Genomic DNA, 19236 nt, shown 5'->3' with positions numbered 1-19236 from the left:
TTTGCCCTTGGCCTAAATTGCGATTAAGAATCAATGAAAAGGCTTTCATTTATGTAAATCACGGCGAGCAAGGAGGCCGTACCTCTCATAAATGGCATCTATTAATTAAAAAATTAATGTTCTTTTTAATTCAGAGGAGAGAGGATATTTAAAGGGAGGAGAAGGATTGAAAGGTTTAGAGGGGAGGAAGGCCTTTTGATATCAAAGATTGACATTGGCCTTTTCGTCCCATCCAACATTTCTTAGTTACAGCGGAGTCCATCTGTTTCTGTTGGGTGTTTAGGGTTTCAAATATTCTCTACATGGTTTGTGAGCAATGAGCCACTACGACAACAAATATGGCGATCCCAACTCGTACCGCGAGAGGAAGAGGTAAAATATAGCGAAATAATCATGCAAATGACATTATACGGTTTGCTATTTTATGATGTGGAAGCTGGTTTTAAAGTTGCAGCGTTTTTGCAGCGATGGCTTGGCGGGTGGAGGAGGAGGAAGTTATTATGGGGGGTTTCAAGGGAGTGGATCGAAGAGGGATTTCACTGCCGAAGCAGGATTTTGAGAACCTGCCACCCTTTATGAATAATTTCTACGAGGAGGTAGAGGACATCACCTCTATGACTGAATACGAGGTCAGGGAATATCGCAAGAGACGTGAAATTATAGTCGATGGCTGGGGCGTTCATAAGCCCGTCAAAAGTTTTCGTGACGCAGGTTTTCTAGGTATTATTAATATTTGTCTCCATCATAAATCCCTGGGTGCAAAACTAACACCCATTCCCCAAAGAAATGATTTTATGTCTAACAATTTTTTAAGAATTCCCCAAAGATTTTGTATAACAACAAAGATTTTATCTAACAACGTTTTAAGACAGAATAGAGATAGGGTTTAGAGTTTTGAGGAATTTGTGACTTCGGTAATTATACACATTCTCTCCCTATCTCTTTTATCTTTTTTACTTGACATTATAACATTACATTCTCTTATATCTAAATTTTTTTATTTAATTTTTTAAATATTACCACTCATTGTTTTAGGATATTTGAGAGTGGTTCGAACCTCATTGGACTTTAAGATATTTGACAGTGGTTCCAACCTCATTGGACTTGAAGAAAGTAGAATTTCATATCAATTTAGTGCCCTTAACAGTTTTCAAGATTGTGGGTTTTCAGGATTGTGGGTTTTCAGTATTGGGTGTTTTCATTGGATTGCTCAATGATGAATTTGCATGAGATCTATTGTTATTGTTAGGGTTTTATCATTATTATTTTTTTATTTTTTTATTTTTAGAAATGAGACCCTATGCTAGGAACTTCTATGTCCCAATCCCCTCAAATTTCCTTGAGAATCTGCTCCTACACTCCCATACCAAAAACTTGGTGGAAAATTGGTTCCCAACACATTTCCTTGAGGATATGTTGTTGAAGCTCTGGAAGGTTGCCTCCCGTAACTTTAATCTAACAATACATTTAGCCTCTAATTTTAGAGGTTTCGCAAGAACTTAGTATTTTTGGGACCTGGACTCCTTGAAGTGATTTTGATTATAAGCTTCATTCGCACTTCATCCCTGAATTTTTCAGTTGTGACTTAGTCTTGGCTTCTATTGTGCACCTTTTTCTTTGTGATGGGATTAAATTGTTCAAACTTCCTTGCACGTGGATTTTTTGTGTGTGAAGTTTTCCTGTTTGACTGTTTCTGAGATAATAAATTTTTTACATCACGGCATCTAACTACTCTCTTTCTCTCCTATCCAAGAGGAGAAAGTTTCAACCATCCTTGTTAGCTAAGCGATTGTGCCGGAAGGTTAAATTATTCTTCTACTTTGCTCCAGTTTCCTCTCAAAATAATAGGCAATGATAGGATGGTAATCTAGATTAATTCTAACATGAATTCAAAGTAGGGATTTTCCTCATCACAAGTGCAAAGTTAGAGGACGTGTAACATTCCTTGGTTGTGTGTCTGTCTTTGTTGAATTTAAATTGCAGCACATCACTACTTTCCTTGTAATTCCCATGTTCCTGAATTGCTATGAGGGATTGCTATTGAAGGTTGACATGATAAAAAGGGTAGTTGTAGTGCTTCTATGCTTTGACCTTGTATTCTCCGACGAGACTCTATTGCCCATCCCTGAGAAGGGACTGTTTTGAAAAATCTATAGATACTTTATTGTATGATATTAATGTGCCAATTTCCTATTCTTTGAAATATTTTTTTAAGATCCTTTCTCACTATGATTGTTTTCATATTTCAAAGCTTTTTAAGGATGTATTTATGATATGAACCAAGGGAATATAAGGGGTTAAATGTATATGATATGATTCCAAAGGGTAGTATTTATGGGGTTAAATGCCTATGTTATGTGTAAATAATTATGTAATATGGTTGGCATTAATAAGTAATGGGCCATATGTGCACTATTTAAATAGGTATATAAAGAAATCATATAATGATTATTGAAGGCATGTGATTTGAATGTATAAATGTATTTGGTATTTGGAGGAGTTTCTCTTATTGTTATCTTAGTTAAAAGTACCCCTCACATGTTAACATGTCTGTGTATTGATGAGTGATGATTCCTTGAATGCTATGTTGAATTGTACATGAATGCAAGATAATTTAGAAATTTGTCTTTTGGCCTTCTTGAATTGGACTTGGTTTCCCTATATTTTATGATTTCTATTCAACCTAAAAATTTGAAATGTGTAAAATAGGATCGTTGAGCAACAATCAAAGCTCAGGCCTTTCTATATCTATTTTGGGTGTCAAATTTTACTGATTATCAAAATTGTGGTTTTAAGACATTTCTGGAATGTAAGAAAAATTATGCTAATTTTTGAATTGCGGGTATTTTTTTTTGTCAGAGTATGTTCTTGAAGAGGTTGTAAAGGCAGGCTTTACAGAGCCAACACCTATTCAAGCTCAAGGATGGCCTATAGCTTTGAAAGGGCGGGATTTAATTGGTATTGCTGAGACAGGCTTTGGGAAGACACTGGCATATCTTTTACCTGCTATTGTTCATGTTAATTCTCAACCTTATTTAGGTTTGTTATTGCGTCTTTTAGCTTTAAACTATCTAGAGCCTTATCTCCTCCTTGGCCCTTTTACTGTTGTTGGAGAGGTAAATCCCCTCTACGGATAGAGGCGATCCCTACTAGCCCAGCAAGGGTCTAGCAACAATCAAACAATGCTGCTATGCATGTTCCTAATTACAATTAAACAAGAGGCAGAGAGCACCTACTTGGATTCCAGCGCTGTCGTTTGACGAAGGGATGCTGCCTTCGCTCCTTCGCTTCAGCTGGTCACGATCCCTCGCGATCTCCGCGAATAGATACCTGCACACACGAAGAGGAAACAAACGCAAGCGTGAAATCTAGTAAAAGCAACCATACATCAGTCAGAAAAGATGTAATTCACATTTAACCATTGAAAATACAAATGAGAATGGAACAATAATAGCAGTCATCTATTATTAATCAGAATAGAGAAGAGTACAACCAAATGTTCTGACGTCGGTAAACTTCTCAGGAGGGGCCAGTCAGCATGTATCTCAAGCATTCACCTTTGAGGATGATTCTCCCAAGACAAACAACTCTCTCTCACACACAAGCAACACAAAACAACCTTCCCTAAGCAATCAATCACTTCCACACCTAGCACACCAAATACCTATAGTAGCAGCAATCTGAGCACTATAAGCTCTATACAATCCAAGCTATGTCTAACTAGCTGCTCATGGTAATGGTGGAAGTATATGTAGGAGAAGGAGCCTCCTAAAAGGGTGGAAGGATGAGCTTATCTTCAAGGGAAGTGGTTGCAAAGGGTCGAACAGACATGCCATAGAAGGGAGTCGACATTCACAAAGCTAACAACCAAGCCTGGAGTGATCTGGAAGGCTGGCTGTTTGAACAAATTCGCCCAAACTGGATCAGCGCGGATTATGAGGCAACTGACGCGATGTCGCCGCATCTACATAACTGGGACAGTCATGTCAGCGCGGAAGAACACGGGAAAGGCGCGCTGGCGACCAGCACGGAAAAGTGATGTCCTTCCGAGCTGGCAGCGCACGGAATACACTATGGAGCTCCAGTCATCGCGAGTATTTTGCAAACAGACGCGCTGATGAATAAAACTTTAGAAAAATGGGTTTTTGGGCCAGTTCAGAAGGCATGAACTTAGTGATTGGCACAGCAGGGTGACTGACAGGAAGGCAGTGACAAATTACTGTGTAACAGATGCCCCCTAAAGCATGAAGACCGAGAGAGTGGGAGGGGTGAAATGCTTTACAACACTTTGCCGAACTGGAACACCGCCAGGAAGGACCGAAATATCTCTGATAATCAAGTACATGCAGCCTAGGCATGGGCGCAGCCATCCAAAAAGACATGCGAAAAGGTCCGTGGAATGGACGCAGCCACCCAGCTAAAGAGACCATAATAATGATAAGGTATGGTCGCAGCCATCCATGAAGACTCAGGTATGGGCGCAGCCATCCATCAATGAGTCATGTAATGATCATCCACAAAATCGCAACCTGGACCATAACAGACAGGGATCCAGGGTCTTGCGCTCCATCTCGTCCGAACAAAGTACAAGTCCAAGCATGTGAATACATGAGTTGAAGTCGAACATGCATGAACATCGTCTGATTACCAGTCAATGATGAAAACTGTTAACAGACGCGAGAGGCACCACCAATAATGACAATGGCCCTCAAGGTACTATAGGTACAATCCGCGGCATGTGAATCAATGAGCTGGTGTCGAACACCCACGGAATCATTCGATCGGAGGCCAATGATGTAAACCTCGCGTCGAACACGAAGAACCTGCCATTGAGGCATGCAGGCTCTAAGGCACCTGAAGGGAGTCTCTAAGTCACCTTCCCGGATAATGAGCTGAAGTCGACGAGATCTTAATCAAAGACTCGATCTGAAAAGGGAGTTGTTTCATTTTTTTAATGAGGTTGACACAGTAAAAGAACTATCCTCATAACCCTTGTTTCATGTTTAGACGAGCTTGACACAAGATCAGGAACGATGCTCGAATACTTAGTTGCATTTTGTAAGGAGCTTGACACAGGAAAGCGAACTATGCTCCGACCAGACCCAGTTTCATTTTTTAAGGAGCTTGACACCGGAAAAGAACTATGCTCCATACAGACTTCATCATAATGAACGGGAAGTGGAGGCCCCCAAGAAAGTGGCTCCGGAGGGAAGGCCGACATCTTGGAAATCAGGACCTAATGCCCCCAGGACACTATGCACGATGGTGTCATCACTGGGTACGGACACGGGGTAGGTGGCCACATAGTTGATTTGCGGCGAGGCAAATGCAACTTGTGGATGAAAGCCGGGAGGGAAGGACGAGTGCGCCAGAGGGGCTTGTGGACGAACGAACGATAATTGATCGAACGTCACGATTCTTCCATCGTGTGGAAAACAAACCACACGGAAAAGTGAAGAAACAAGGGCTCCCATGGCATACACATAATCACGACCAAGGAGAAGACTGAAGTCTAAAGAACCTTGGGTAACCGAGATGTCTATATAGACAGTCTTGCCCCCCAAAGTAATAGGAAACTTTGGAAGGATCCCTAATGGTTGACTCGTTCCTTCGTCAAACGCGGTGAGATGCGGTGCGACAGGTACAAGCGATGGGGAACCCAAAGCTCGCCAAGTAGTAACGGGCATAAGACTAACCGATGCTCCTTCGTCTAACACAGTGCCAGGCAGCGCCTTATTGCAAGCATAGGCGGTGACCCAGAAAGGCACATGGGACGGAAGGGGAGGGGCAGTCAAACGACTCCAATCAAAGGAGATGACCGAACTACTTGGTGGGGGAACCATATGGTTGCCCCCCTGCTCGGAAAGAACTGACTCTGAATCCTCGGGAGAGGTTGGGGTGGGAACACCATTATCAGGCTCCGGAGGATTTGCCGAGACGAGAAGAACATGAGAATTTTTCTCTTCCGAAATAGAGTGCTCGAGAGGGGGGGAACTCGAATCAACACTCTTTCCGACCAACGGCGGGTCTGGAACAGGCTGGGGACAGCCAGGTTCGGGAAGAGGAGCCTGGACAAGAGAGGAATCTGAAGCAATCTCTTTGTCAACAAGGGCGCGATCTACAGTTGTAGAAAGACGTTGATAACCGGCGGGAAATGGATTCGGAGGAGCAGCAAGACTTTCCAACACAACAGAGGCTTTATCCATGAGGGGACAAAGGTGAAGGGGATGTTCGCCTTCACAAAGTCGACAGGGGATTCGAAACTTCCCTTTCTCCTTACCATTCCCAACTGATGAGGTAGCATCGCCATGATCATTAGTGGACGATGAAGGGCGGGCCGGATCGTGGGACCAAACTTCTAATACCCTGGGAATGCAAGGACAATCACGAAGCAGATGGTCCTCCCTGCATAATCGACAAGGAAACTTAACCTTCCGCGGAGGAGCAGAAGGTGACCCAACTTCAGGTGTACTGGAGTGGATAGCTGGACTTGAGAGGGGGACTGTGTGTGTAGGCTCTCCCTGAGGGGACTTCTTCTTCTTGGTCTTCCTCTTCTTCTTCTTAGCCACCTGGTTACTCACATCGAGAATTTCACCAGGCGAAGTACAAGAGGACGACGTAGAAGTAGGCGTCGAGGGGGAGAGATCCACCTTAGGATCAACATGATGTCGTTCAGGTGGAGGGACTGATGGACTAACAGCCGATACGGTAGGGACCAAAGAGGTTGAAAACAACCACACAGGCAACCCGACAGTTAACCCTGGTAGGGACAACGTCGCCATATACGGAGCACCAACATTCCCAAGAGGAGGGAATTGTCCTGGATTCCCATCAGATGGGGAACCTGGGTTAGTGAATCCTGGAAAAGTTGCCATAGCAAACGAAAACGAAACCTACTCAAGCTAACGCACACGAGATCTAATCAGGTGATGTTATCGTGGCCGAATAAATTTTTAAGACACAGGAACTGAACTTGACCTTTTCATGTTTCAAGAGTCGAGAAAAGGACGAAAAGATGACTCTAGTCTCCTTCGAATGTTTAATGAGCACGAAGTGACAAGAAGCTCACTGGCACCTTTTCATTTAGGGAGTCCGAAAAGGATCAAAAGTGACTGCTCTGGAGACTCTAGGTATAGGGTTTACCAGGTGACCCGTAAAACTGCTTATACACCTTAGCAATCGTATGAGAGCCAAGGACTTTCCGTACTGCAGTCAATCTTCCCGAATGCTGTGTTCGGTGCATTACGGTTCACAAGGCGGCAGACTCGGCTTCCTATGGATAAAGGATAAAAGCCTAGTGGGGTCTCCCTATATACGCGACGGTACGTGGGAGCGCAGTCCGTGTTAGACCACTATCAAGTCACAGAAGGAGGAATCACCCAACCATAATGTGAAACAACAGTGACTATGTTTAAAGACGCCGGAACACGTCTCTAACCTAGACCTCTAGATGTTTGCGTTTAGTTCCAATGCGTTTTTAGATTCATTCGGTTCATTTTATAGTTGATCTTGAGTTTAAGTTTCGATTTCAGGTCCTATCGTATGTTCTCTCACAATTACCTAGATGCAAACTACATGCCAAAGAGAATCATTTTGTTCGATGAATTCTAGCTATGGAAGAGTAAAGAGATTTCGATCAAACAAAACGAACACAATCAATCAAGCGGCCTAATGCAACTAAAAGCGAGGAAAGGAAACTTTTTCTTTTGAAAATGCAAATCAATGAAACATTCTTTTCCTTTTCAATTTTTAAAAGTAAAGCCACTAGTTTGATTTTCTTTCAGTGACACAAAGCATCTAAAATAATTTGGAGGAACTAGAACACCAAGCAAAATGCAATTGCCTAATGAAAGCACACAAAGTTCCCAAAACACTTCAACAAAGATTTCCAAATCAAAGGGAAAACTAAGTTCTGCACGAGCTATGTGATCTAAGCTCGGCAAGTCAAGCAAGGATTGCAAGCAAGGAGAAAGCGAAAAACACTCGGAAACACAACCAAAAGCACTTCAACAATCACTGAACAAGTGCATAAACAAATCTGAAGTTGGCTGGTCAAACAAGCAAACAAGGTCCCTACGGAAGGCTTGACACACACACGACCACTAGATACCCTAGGGCTAGAGTGCAGAATCAACAGAAAAGGGCAGACACCCGAAGGATGAGAGTTACAACCAGTCAATTAGAGACTCAAAACCATTCAGCAATCGAAAAAGTGACGGTGTAAACACAAACCAAGCAGCGAAAGCAAAAGGGAAGGTATCCGCAAAACCAAAAACTAAGCAAAAACGGAACCCTATGGATCCAGACTCCGCAATCAAGGAGTTCAGAGTTCAGACAGTGAAAAGCAAGTCACAAAACAGGCGGAGAGAAGAAGGGATAGTCAAAGCAAGAGGTTCAGGAGGCTAATTTGGTCAAAAATGAACTTTACAGGACCAGCGCGGGTAGCCTTCAACAACTCGGCGCTGACAGGAGGAGGCCTGTAGCAGCTTTACGACGTCAGCACGGAAGGACAAGGATAAAGCGCGCTGTCTCAGAAAAACGAGGTCAGCGCAGAAAGAAACCACACAGACGCGATGACACAGATCACAAAGAAGCGGGGACGCGATGCCAGCGCGGAAGGACACGAATAAAGCGCGCTGTCTCTGAAAACGAGGTCAGCGCGACTGTTAGACGTAAAGGCGCGATGAAAAGGATACCAAAGGAACAGGGGCGCGATGCCAGCGCGACTGTTCTGAATTAAAGCGCGCTGAGGATGAAAACAAGCGAAGCCAATGCAAAAACTTCCCAAACCAAAGGCAAGAGCCTTCTAACAATCAAGACACTTCCTAGATGTACCCAGAAAGTTTATAAGCAGAGAGACAATCCCAGAATCTCGGAAAAAGAGACCAATCAAAGTCAAACACAAAAGTGGACTCAAGAGACAAAAAGGCTGATCCCCAGTGGAGTCGCCAAATTGTTGGAGAGGTAAATCCCCTCTAAGGATAGAGGCGATCCCTACTAGCCCAGCAAGGGTCTAGCAACAATCAAACAATGCTGCTATGCATGTTCCTAATTACAATTAAACAAGAGGCAGAGAGCACCTACTTGGATTCCAGCGCTGTCGTTTGACGAAGGGATGCTGCCTTCGCTCCTTCGCTTCAGCTGGTCACGATCCCTCGCGATCTCCGCGAATAGATACCTGCACACACGAAGAGGAAACAAACGCAAGTGTGAAATCTAGTAAAAGCAACCATACATCGGTCAGAAAAGATGTAATTTACATTTAACCATTGCAAATACAAATGAGAATGGAACAATAATAGCAGTCATCTATTACTAATCAGAATAGAGAAGAGTACAACCAAATGTTCTGACGTCGGTAAACTTCTCAGGAGGGGCCAGTCAGCATGTATCTCAAGCATTCACCTTTGAGGATGATTCTCCCAAGACAAACAACTCTCTCTCACACACAAGCAACACAAAACAACCTTCCCTAAGCAATCAATCACTTCCACACCTAGCACACCAAATACCTATAGTAGCAGCAATCTGAGCACTATAAGCTCTATACAATCCAAGCTATGTCTAACTAGCTGCTCATGGTAATGGTGGAAGTATATGTAGGAGAAGGAGCCTCCTAAAAGGGTGGAAGGATGAGCTTATCTTCAAGGGAAGTGGTTGCAAAGGGTCGAACAGACATGCTATAGAAGGGAGTCGACATTCACAAAGCTAACAACCAAGCCTGGAGTGATCTGGAAGGCTCGCTGTTTGAACAAATTCGCCCAAACTGGATCAGCGCGGATTATGAGGCAACTGACGCGATGTCGCCGCATCTACATAACTGGGACAGTCATGTCAGCGCGGAAGAACACGGGAAAGGCGCGCTGGCGACCAGCGCGGAAAAGTGATGTCCTTCCGAGCTGGCAGCGCACGGAATACACTATGGAGCGCCAGTCATCGCGGGTATTTTGCAAACAGACGCGCTGATGAATAAAACTTTAGAAAAATGGGTTTTTGGGCCAGTTCAGAAGGCATGAACTTAGTGATTGGCACAGCAGGGTGACTGACAGGAAGGCAGTGACAAATTACTGTGTAACAACTGTGATGTAATTTTTTTTTTTTAAGCATGATCTCTTGATGGGAGGGAAATGTCTTTTTCCTCCATACCTACCATACATGGCTACATATTAAATGCTGTCACTTGTTGTCATATATCAGCTCCAGGAGATGGGCCTATTGTCTTGGTATTAGCACCTACACATGAGCTTCTTGTCCAGATTCAGCAAGAGGCAACTAAATTTGGGGCATCGTCAAAAATCAAGAATACGTGTATATATGGAGGTGCTCCCAAAGGTCCACAAGTACGAGATCTTTCGAAAGGTAGGCTACTTTGTAGCATCACTCTAAGCCTTTTATGTATCCATAGATCTCGATCGTTTATGTTTTATTGTTTCATTTCCTTCACTGTTTATATGTTCTCAAACCTTTGGATGTCACTCTGAATTGCTAATTTTATTCTTCCCTTGTTTGGATTTAGGGGTTTAGATTGTCATTGCAACTCCGGGTCGGTTCATCGATATGTTGGAGTCAAAAAATACAAACTTGCGAAGAGTGACATATCTTGTGTTAGATGAAGTTGATCATATGCTAGACATGGGTTTTGAACCACAGATAAAAAAAATTGTTTCTCAAGTATGCATTGTTGCCATTTAATCTATACTATAGGCTTAGTTACACAGGATAAATTGCACACTCGTAAACTTTTCAATATGACATGTTTTGTGGCTTTAATATTGATTTCCATTACTTATTGACTCAAATATCAAAGTTGTTTTCATTAGTAGTTAAGAATGCATTATAAAAGACCATAAAAAGTTGATTTTTTTTTTTTGTTGGGTTATATTTTGTTTCTTTCGTTGTTGTTATTATTATTTTTTTTCTTTGGTTTTCTCAATTTTGTCCTTTCCTGGCTAAGGAAGAAGGTTGGTATTGAAATCTGAACTGTGGGTTTTGAATATTTGTTTTGGGAGCAGCAATGTCTCGTTTTGATTTTTATTATTCACAGTAGCATTCATTAATACAACTAGTGTCTAGAAATGTAAGTTCACGTCCATGGTTTTGAGACAATTGTAACTTTGAATAGCACACACACGCACGTGTATGTATGGACTTTATATCGGTGCCTTAATGAAAAGGACCTTGTTGGTGATGGCAGTGAATTATTAGTTACTTAGAAATTTTCCATGGGGTATGGACCAAATTTTGCGGATCTTTCTGTAATCCATGTTTATCTGTTGGAAAATGTTTAATTAACCTATCTTCCTGCACTATTTCTCCCCTTTGACATCAGAGCTATTTGGTGTCTGTTGTAACCAATTCTGAATATTCCCTGGTACGCAGATTCAGCCAGATCGGCAGACATTATACTGGAGTGCAACTTGGCCAAAGGAAGTCAAGCTTCTTGCTAGGCAACCTCTGCATGATCCATACAAGGTGGTTTCTTTTCTACAAGTCTGCATGTAATAAAACTGAGCTCTTCTTTTCTTGGGTGGCAAGTGATGGTCTGTGTTGTGTTTGCAACTTTATTATTATTGGAGTCTATTGGAGGTTTTCCAATTTCTGCTAAAGTTGTATGAATTTTTATGTCTTTCTAGGTAATAATTGGCTCACAAGAACTCAAGGCAAACCATGCTATTGAGCAAATTGTGGAGATTGTTTCTGAACATGAGAAGTATACAAGGTGCAGTTTATCCTTCCTAGGTGCATTTTATAGTATATACTGACTATCGTTTTGCTTTTTAGCTGTGCAAATGCACCCATGAATTAAGACATTTCTCTTTCAGGTTAATACATCTCTTAGAGGAGATCATGGATGGTAGCCGCTTGTTTATCTTTTTGGAAACTAAAAAAGGTTGTGACCAAGTTACTAGGAAACTTCGTATGGATGGATTGCCAGCACTATCAATTCATGGAGATAAAAGCCAAGCTGAGAGAGAGACTGGGTCTTATCAGAATTTAAGGCTGGAAAGAGTCCTATTATGACTGCTACCGATGTTGCTGCACAAGGCTTGGGTATGTAGAAATTGACGTATTAAAGAATCGAAAGTTCACTTTTTGTACACCAGAATTTTTACAAGGTTGTTTTTTATTACCTATTCACCGTTCATCTCTTTATTTTTTAGAATAGAGGAGGTTGATTACAGGATCAGCTATGTAGATTCCAAACTTCTTGCCTTTAGATCCAGGAGCTGAATTAACATGTTATTGGGGATTAGAACTGAGATTATTTGATATTTTTAGTGGGATGATCATTACAAGTTGGGTGGAGGGGTGCATAAATAATGCATTGATTGAAATTTAGGGGGTTGATTTTTTCAAGTTGGGGATTCTGGGCTGCTAGTGGTTATTACGAAGCATGGATTGTAGCTTGGCGGCGGTTGAATACAACTCCTATGTTTGATGGTAGGGAACTTCGTTGCCGCCACCATTGCTTTGGTCCAAATTTATGGAGCTGGCTTTCTAGTGAAACCTAATTGGCTTTTGCAGCATGTGACCTTTCTCCGATACATGGCAGATTTTGCTGTAGTCTACTGTCAGATGGCAAGCCTTTCTTGGACTGTGTAATAGGAATTGCATTATTGAAGCAAGGTTTCTTATTTCATGGTTATTGTTCTATGCTTTTTGTCTTGCATATGGAAATTTCATTAGGGCCATACCTATATCACCCAATTGGATCTACTTGGGAAACATAGAAAGTTAATACTATTAAATCAGGCCTGTAGTATGAGAGTTCATTTATGCATCAGGTATATTCTTATGTTGGGTGCAGGGATAGAATATACTACATCTATTGCCAAATATAACATTTTTCTTCTTAGTAATAGAGAGAGATGACCAATTTTCCATCTGGTGATCATTGTTGGTGCTTCTTTTACTTACAAGATAGAGATGCTTGCAGTCCTCTCTTTTATATATGCATGTATCAGCCATTCACATTGATTATTTTTGGGCATCAATTATATCCATGTAATTCTTTTCTTCCTCCTGGCATAATGTTTTGGGTATGAACTGTAATTGACAACTAAGATGATATGCTTAGGTCCTCTTATTATATTTTGATTACAAGTCCATTTTGATCTTTTGACACATTCTCTATTCCATCAGACAATATCGATTTTACGTATTGTTTTAAAATTTCATATCATTAATCACCTCATTTTTTTTCCACCTGTCAGGCCGTCAAATGATAGAGCATACAAAGAGGCTATTTGAAGAAAGGTTCACAATAGTTGGTGGTTACCAATACAATGCTGAGGTAGGCTATTATTTAGCAACTAAAGGAATTTGTAACCTTTGAACTCGATCAGTAATGACAGGAAGTACACTTGTTGTATTGGTGATAGTCCAAGTTCTTGAAATCATAATGGGTGATCTGATCCTAACCAACATTTCTACTGTAAAGCTTGATATTATATTTTTATATTTGAATCTAGGTTGTATATGGAGATACAGAGTCAGTTATGATACATATTGGTGTACCAAATATAGAAGAGGCCATGACGCTAGGGAGGGAAGCCTCAGATTATATTAGTGGTACATTTACAAAGGTACAGTGTCAAGAATTTTAAATATCCGTGAAGCCTCTAGAGTTTTTAATGATGTTTTTGTAGGGATGAATGTTTTAATATCACCTTTCTTTTTAAAACTAATCTTCTTTTGACATTCCACTTCCATGAGTTCTTTGTAAATATGCACAGGACAAGATGATCAGTTATGCTTTTCTGTGGCTTATTTGGATCTGTTTGGTGCATCTTTGGCATCTAATCAGTGAGTTATTTAACATATGCTTTTATGCAACCTATTAAACTAGAATTTGAGAAAATATATTACCCATACATGTTGATCAGCAAAAAAAGATATGCTGGGTTGTTGTGGACAAAGCCAGATGCTTATGAAAAAATGGATACTAAAGGTGACAAACCTGATCTTTTTGTTTCAAAGACAGGCCTTAGTGTTTGTGAAGGCTCAAAATGCTCTTAGAAAAATAATTTATTTGATGCCTTCTTAATTATTAAATATTCATGATCTTTTAAATATTCCATATCAACAGGAATTGAAACAGTGCGAAGGGACAATTGACTGCTGGTGAAGAAATTGGTTACAGAGTGCCTTTGTAATGAATCCTACCCGGTAAAAAAAGTATATTTTTTTTTTGTTTATGGTAAGAATTACTCTCACCAACCCACATGACTCGTTGACATATCTTTAACCTTAAGTTAATCCCTGATGTTTAACTGTTGGCACATGTTTATATGCATTCATGGATTTTCCCCCAGTCTTGATGAATGGATTTTATGACTCGTTTACTTTGCCACTTGGATGACATGCAATCACTGTCCACGTGGCATCACGTCTGGTAGATCTCCTGCATTCACATGGCTAAGGTAAGGTGCCACTAACTTTGGCGGTTCATTCTGTACGTGGCTGGAAATTTGAGTCAGCACTGTGGGTAGTCCCGCCATCATCGATGGTGGTGATTACACCTTGCTATCCAACGGCTGTCACCAATTCACGGTTTCACCCTATGCCTCGGTTCAGGGTGGTGGAGTTCATTTGGAGGGTTGATCCCCGCAGAAACAACTATGGTAGACTGAACCCATGCTGCCCGGGTTGTCAACTTCTCAGTTCTGGTTCCACCGCAGGCGATTCCAGGCCCCCTGCTCCCTTCAGGTAAACAAACTTGCAGTGAAGTTGTTTTTATGAGATTCCCCAAGTTAGCCACACCACTGTTTTGTGATATTCGTGACCTCGTCCTGCACTCTTTTGGTTGTAGAGTTTGGGTATCGAATGTGACGGTCCGTTGCAACACTGAAGGTTGGTCGGGCTCATGATGGCTCCATCTGACTCAGGTAAACTCCCAACTCATGGCCACTGAGTTCCTTCTTCTAGACTGTTAGAATGTCTTTCCTAATTCACCAAACTGACATAGTCTTTTACTTTTTTTTTCCATGCCCTGGTTGTTGGATACAGGTTGGACGCCTACTCTACTTTAAAGAAACCCTCCTTGCACCAAGTCCAGGGTTCCAGGTATGCTCATCACCTTCGACCGCCCTCGAATGGAAAGTCTCCATTATTAATCAATGAAAAGTTAGCTAAAGGTATTCTGTGACTTTGTCTCTTCCACGTTGTATGGAAGCTCCTGAGAGCAAGCTCAGGTTTTAGAGTATAGTTTTACTTATTTGCTATAAGGGTTTTGGCATTTGGCCATGGTTTCTAGTTCTTGACCAAGCCCTTGGACTTTGGCACGATTGTACATAGTCATGCTGCAGCATGCTTCTCTCTTGTATTTGTACTATAAATTAATATGCTGGTATTGAACTTAGATGTTGACCTTTGTCCTTTTACTGTCCCCATACTGCATGTTCTAAGGGTGTATTTGCGTTAAATGAAATATGAGGCTTCTTTTTTTTCATGGATAACCTGGTTCGACCAACTGTTGGTTGATATTTGCTATTTATTATTTGGCTACTATGCACAGTTTTGCGAATGCATCTTGTGATTGATTTTCGGTTTCAAAACTGCTTACATCCACAGGCTTAATAACACTCTGCTAGGTTCCTTTTGGCTCGTTAAGGTTTTGTTGTTTGAAATACCCTACCCAAGGGTTTTGGTATACCAGGGTGTTAATTCTGGCCACGCCTGAGAATGTGGTCTGGCCTACTCAGGCTCAAATGCCACTCTTGAGTGGCTGCTCCATGGCACTGTAATTCAACCCTGGCTACAGCGCCTCGTGGCTCTGTCTCACAGAAGGTCTTTGTTTTATCATTTAAGAATTGTCTTTGGTTCTAAAAGATGTCAATTATATTTCAATGTTACATGTAAATTAGTTAGAATGAAATTCTTACCAACCTCCCTAATCTTTCTACATCATGCACAGTTTCTTGCTATACTTTTAAGCGTAATTGTTAATGTGGACAATTTTCTTTTCTTAATTGATTTCTATTGCATGGCACTGTTCTAGATTTTGGTGTACATTCTTTACCACGGAGTTTCCTAGCCTAGCTAATTCAAACCCGTGTACCACCTTTAAGTTAGACAAGAGACAAAGGACGGTTATTATGATTCTGTGCTAAATAAAACCCTGTACCCATTACCATCCCACTATCATCTCATGACCCCCAAGGTTTAAACCCTCAGGTTCACGCTAACTCTAATTAATGACCTCTGATGAGGCTAATTCGCAGAATTTTTACTTTCAGTTTAATACAACCATTACTCGAAGTCCTCTAATAAAACAATAAGATTGATTTACAGAAAGAAAATCCTTCAGATTCGCTGCACATATTGTTAAATACAGCTATTAATTGAAGTCTCCTAATAAGACTAGTTTGCAGAAAGAAATTCTTCTGTTCATTGCAGATATTAACGAGATTCAGGTTAACACTTCGTACCTGGTTTTCTGTCCAATCAGTAATTCCAAGAATAAATCACCACTGCTTTCTGCAGTTAGCCAACCACCCGACCACGAGATTGTCCTTCGAGACCAATCTCCCCCCTGGCTTACTCAAGGACAAACAATCCTTGACAATTGTCTGCGCTTTGCGCCCTTACCATCTGGTCATCACCAGACTTGGCAAGCTTCCTTTCTCTTGCCCTCTGTCGGTCCTCTACTACACAGTAATCCCCCTTTCCTTCCTTTCCTCAGAAGTCACCCACATTGGAGAGGGAGGCAGTTAGGGTTTTCAACTGTTTCTTTTTCTTTTATTTTTTTATTAAAAAAAAAAACAAAAAAAAGAACATAACTTCCTTCTTCAGAAGTTACACAATATTCTCGTGACCAGGAACTCATTTAGTTATTTACTCATAATAAAATAACAATTTATACATCATACAGAACCATCATCCATTAGTTTGTTTCTTTTCCTTTTAACCATGGTAAATAAAATATTTGTAAAATCCTGGGGATATTACAACCTTCACAAAATACTCATTGATTGTGACATACCTGGTGCAGTGCAGTATGTCAAGAACACTATTTCTGACTTGTTAATGAACATAATGGATTCGTCACTTTTGGTGATAACTAAGGTGAGAACAATGAATCCTTCTGCATGTTTATTACCAAATTTATTTGACCATTTGTTACTTTTGAAATGGAGAAAATATGATAGGGGGAAGAGGAGATTTACATTGCGAGCAAGTTACTTATTACATATTCCTGGTTTCAAGTGTTAGAAGTGTATACTATATACCTAGTTGGGGCAGGCCATGGAAGTTTCCTTTTTCAGTTTGTCATGTTTCTTCTCACTACATTCTGTACTTGGAAGGGATTCAGTCAATATTTACTGCTAGAAATGGGAGGAATAAGTGTCAAGGGAGGCTCTTATACAATTGAAGAGAATCAAAACATGACAATATATAATAATCTGCATTTTTAATCTCATTTTGAGAAAAATTTATTACTGTTAAGATGCGGCAGAAACAGATGTTTGCAGGTCATATCCTTTATCAAGGCTATCAGCATATTCTTAAGGGCATTGTTGTTTGCTTGTGCTAACAAACTCTTTGTTGAGTCAGGGTCTAACAAAGACTGGAGATGACTATGCAGTCAAGGCAGCACACATGGAACTAGCTGAGCGCATGCGGAAGGTAAATACTGGAAATAAATTCTCAGAACAAGTATAATGAATGGTGCAATGCCTTCTGGTTCCATTTCAATCCTATCTCTCTATTTTTATTACTGCGGTGCATCTAAAGACTCTTGTAATATTTTTCTTTTTATTGACAATGAGTCCATTGTTGGATTTTTTAAATTGATGTCGTGTTTTCAAGCCAAGTTGCCCCTGGTTTACAAAGAGATGCTGCAACTGCTCCAACTGTGGGTGATCGTGTTCCATATGTCATCATAAAGGCTGCAAAAGGTGCCAAGGTAATAATTAACCCCTTCTGTGCTTAGCATAAGTCTCGATATTGCACTAAAAAATGGTTATTTTAATTATTTTGTTATGTTTTATTTGGAGGCATAATTTACAGAGGGATTATGGATATAATGACTAATGTGTTTACTTGGGCTCAGGCATATGAGAAATCTAAGGATCCAATTTACGTACTGGAGAATAACATCCATATTGATCCACAATATTATCTGGAGAATCAACTGAGCAAGGTGAAAGACCAAAGCATCATCACTTGTAGTTTATGCTCTTTTTGAAAATTTCACCAGTGTTTCAAATATATCTTGATAGATAGTAATTCTTTCCAGCTAAGTGTTTTTTATTAGTGCCTGTTTTTGCTCTGTAGCCTCTGTTGAGAATATTTGAGCCCATTTTGAAGTATGCAAGTAAGGAGCTTCTTCATGGTAGTCACACATGAGCAATTTCCATATCAACTCCTTCAAATAGTGGAATTATGAAATTTGCCAAGAAACAACTCAGTTGTATTGGTTGTAAAACACCTATCAGGTATTTAGTTAATACAAGTAGAGGGTGTCCTACATGTGGTTTCCTTGCTTATAGTAGTTCATAATTGAGAGTAACTATTATTTCAGTTTGGCACTTTAGAAAGCTACTAGGGTTCATCTTTTTTATGTGGAAAAATCTATGAGGTTGCATGATTTCATGCCTGCTCTCCTTGTAAGAAACTGTCTAGCTTTCTTATAATAAGAATGTCTAGTTAGGTTGCTTCATACAGAAATTCATGATGTTACCTGATTTCATGTTGCCATTGCAGCAAAGAAGATCAGACACTTTGTTCACATTGCAAAGGAAGAGAAGCAGAATTGTATCAAAAAATAGTTGCAAATGGTAAGCTGGTATTCCAATACCATTACTCTTTATTTGGAGAATTTAAAGTAGGCCTTGTGTCTATTGTTCTCACCTAGATTTTCTATCATATGACACTAATATTTGATCAATGTTAGTGAGGGAATTAGAAATGCTCTTTGGTAAACTATGGACATAATGTCAGCGGTGCCAAGGCTCTCTGCACCAAGATGTTCTTTGCACAAGGTTTTTGAATGATATATTTCAAGTATTACATTTTCATAACATGATTTAAATTTGCATTATGGATGTATTTTGTAACATTTTTGTGATCATGTATTTGTTTTTAATTAATAGGATGTTTTTTTTTTAATTTTTACAATTACTATCTCTTTTATACTTACATTGATGTCCTATCCTTATTGCAGTCGTCACTACCCAATATTTTATCATAGGAAGAAAGCTCAGAAAGACATAACTGAAGCAGAGGTGCAAC

At 40.4% G+C, this 19236-nt stretch overlaps 1 pseudogene; it reads left to right on the top strand.

Moving 5' to 3' along the window:
• The first annotated feature begins 316 nt into the window (after nt 1-316).
• On the top strand, nt 317-18351 carry LOC149188372 (DEAD-box ATP-dependent RNA helicase 20-like; annotated as a pseudogene).
• Nucleotides 18352-19236: the final 885 nt, after the last annotated feature.

The sequence above is a fragment of the Pinus tabuliformis genome, chromosome 3_1 (assembly GCF_031772625.1).
Source record: "Pinus tabuliformis cultivar Carrire ecotype Pingquan chromosome 3_1, CPIR1, whole genome shotgun sequence".
Classification (NCBI taxonomy): domain Eukaryota; kingdom Viridiplantae; phylum Streptophyta; class Pinopsida; order Pinales; family Pinaceae; genus Pinus; species Pinus tabuliformis.
The sequence above is the reverse complement of the archived record's forward strand: the minus strand, read 5'-3'. Positions and strand labels throughout refer to the sequence as shown.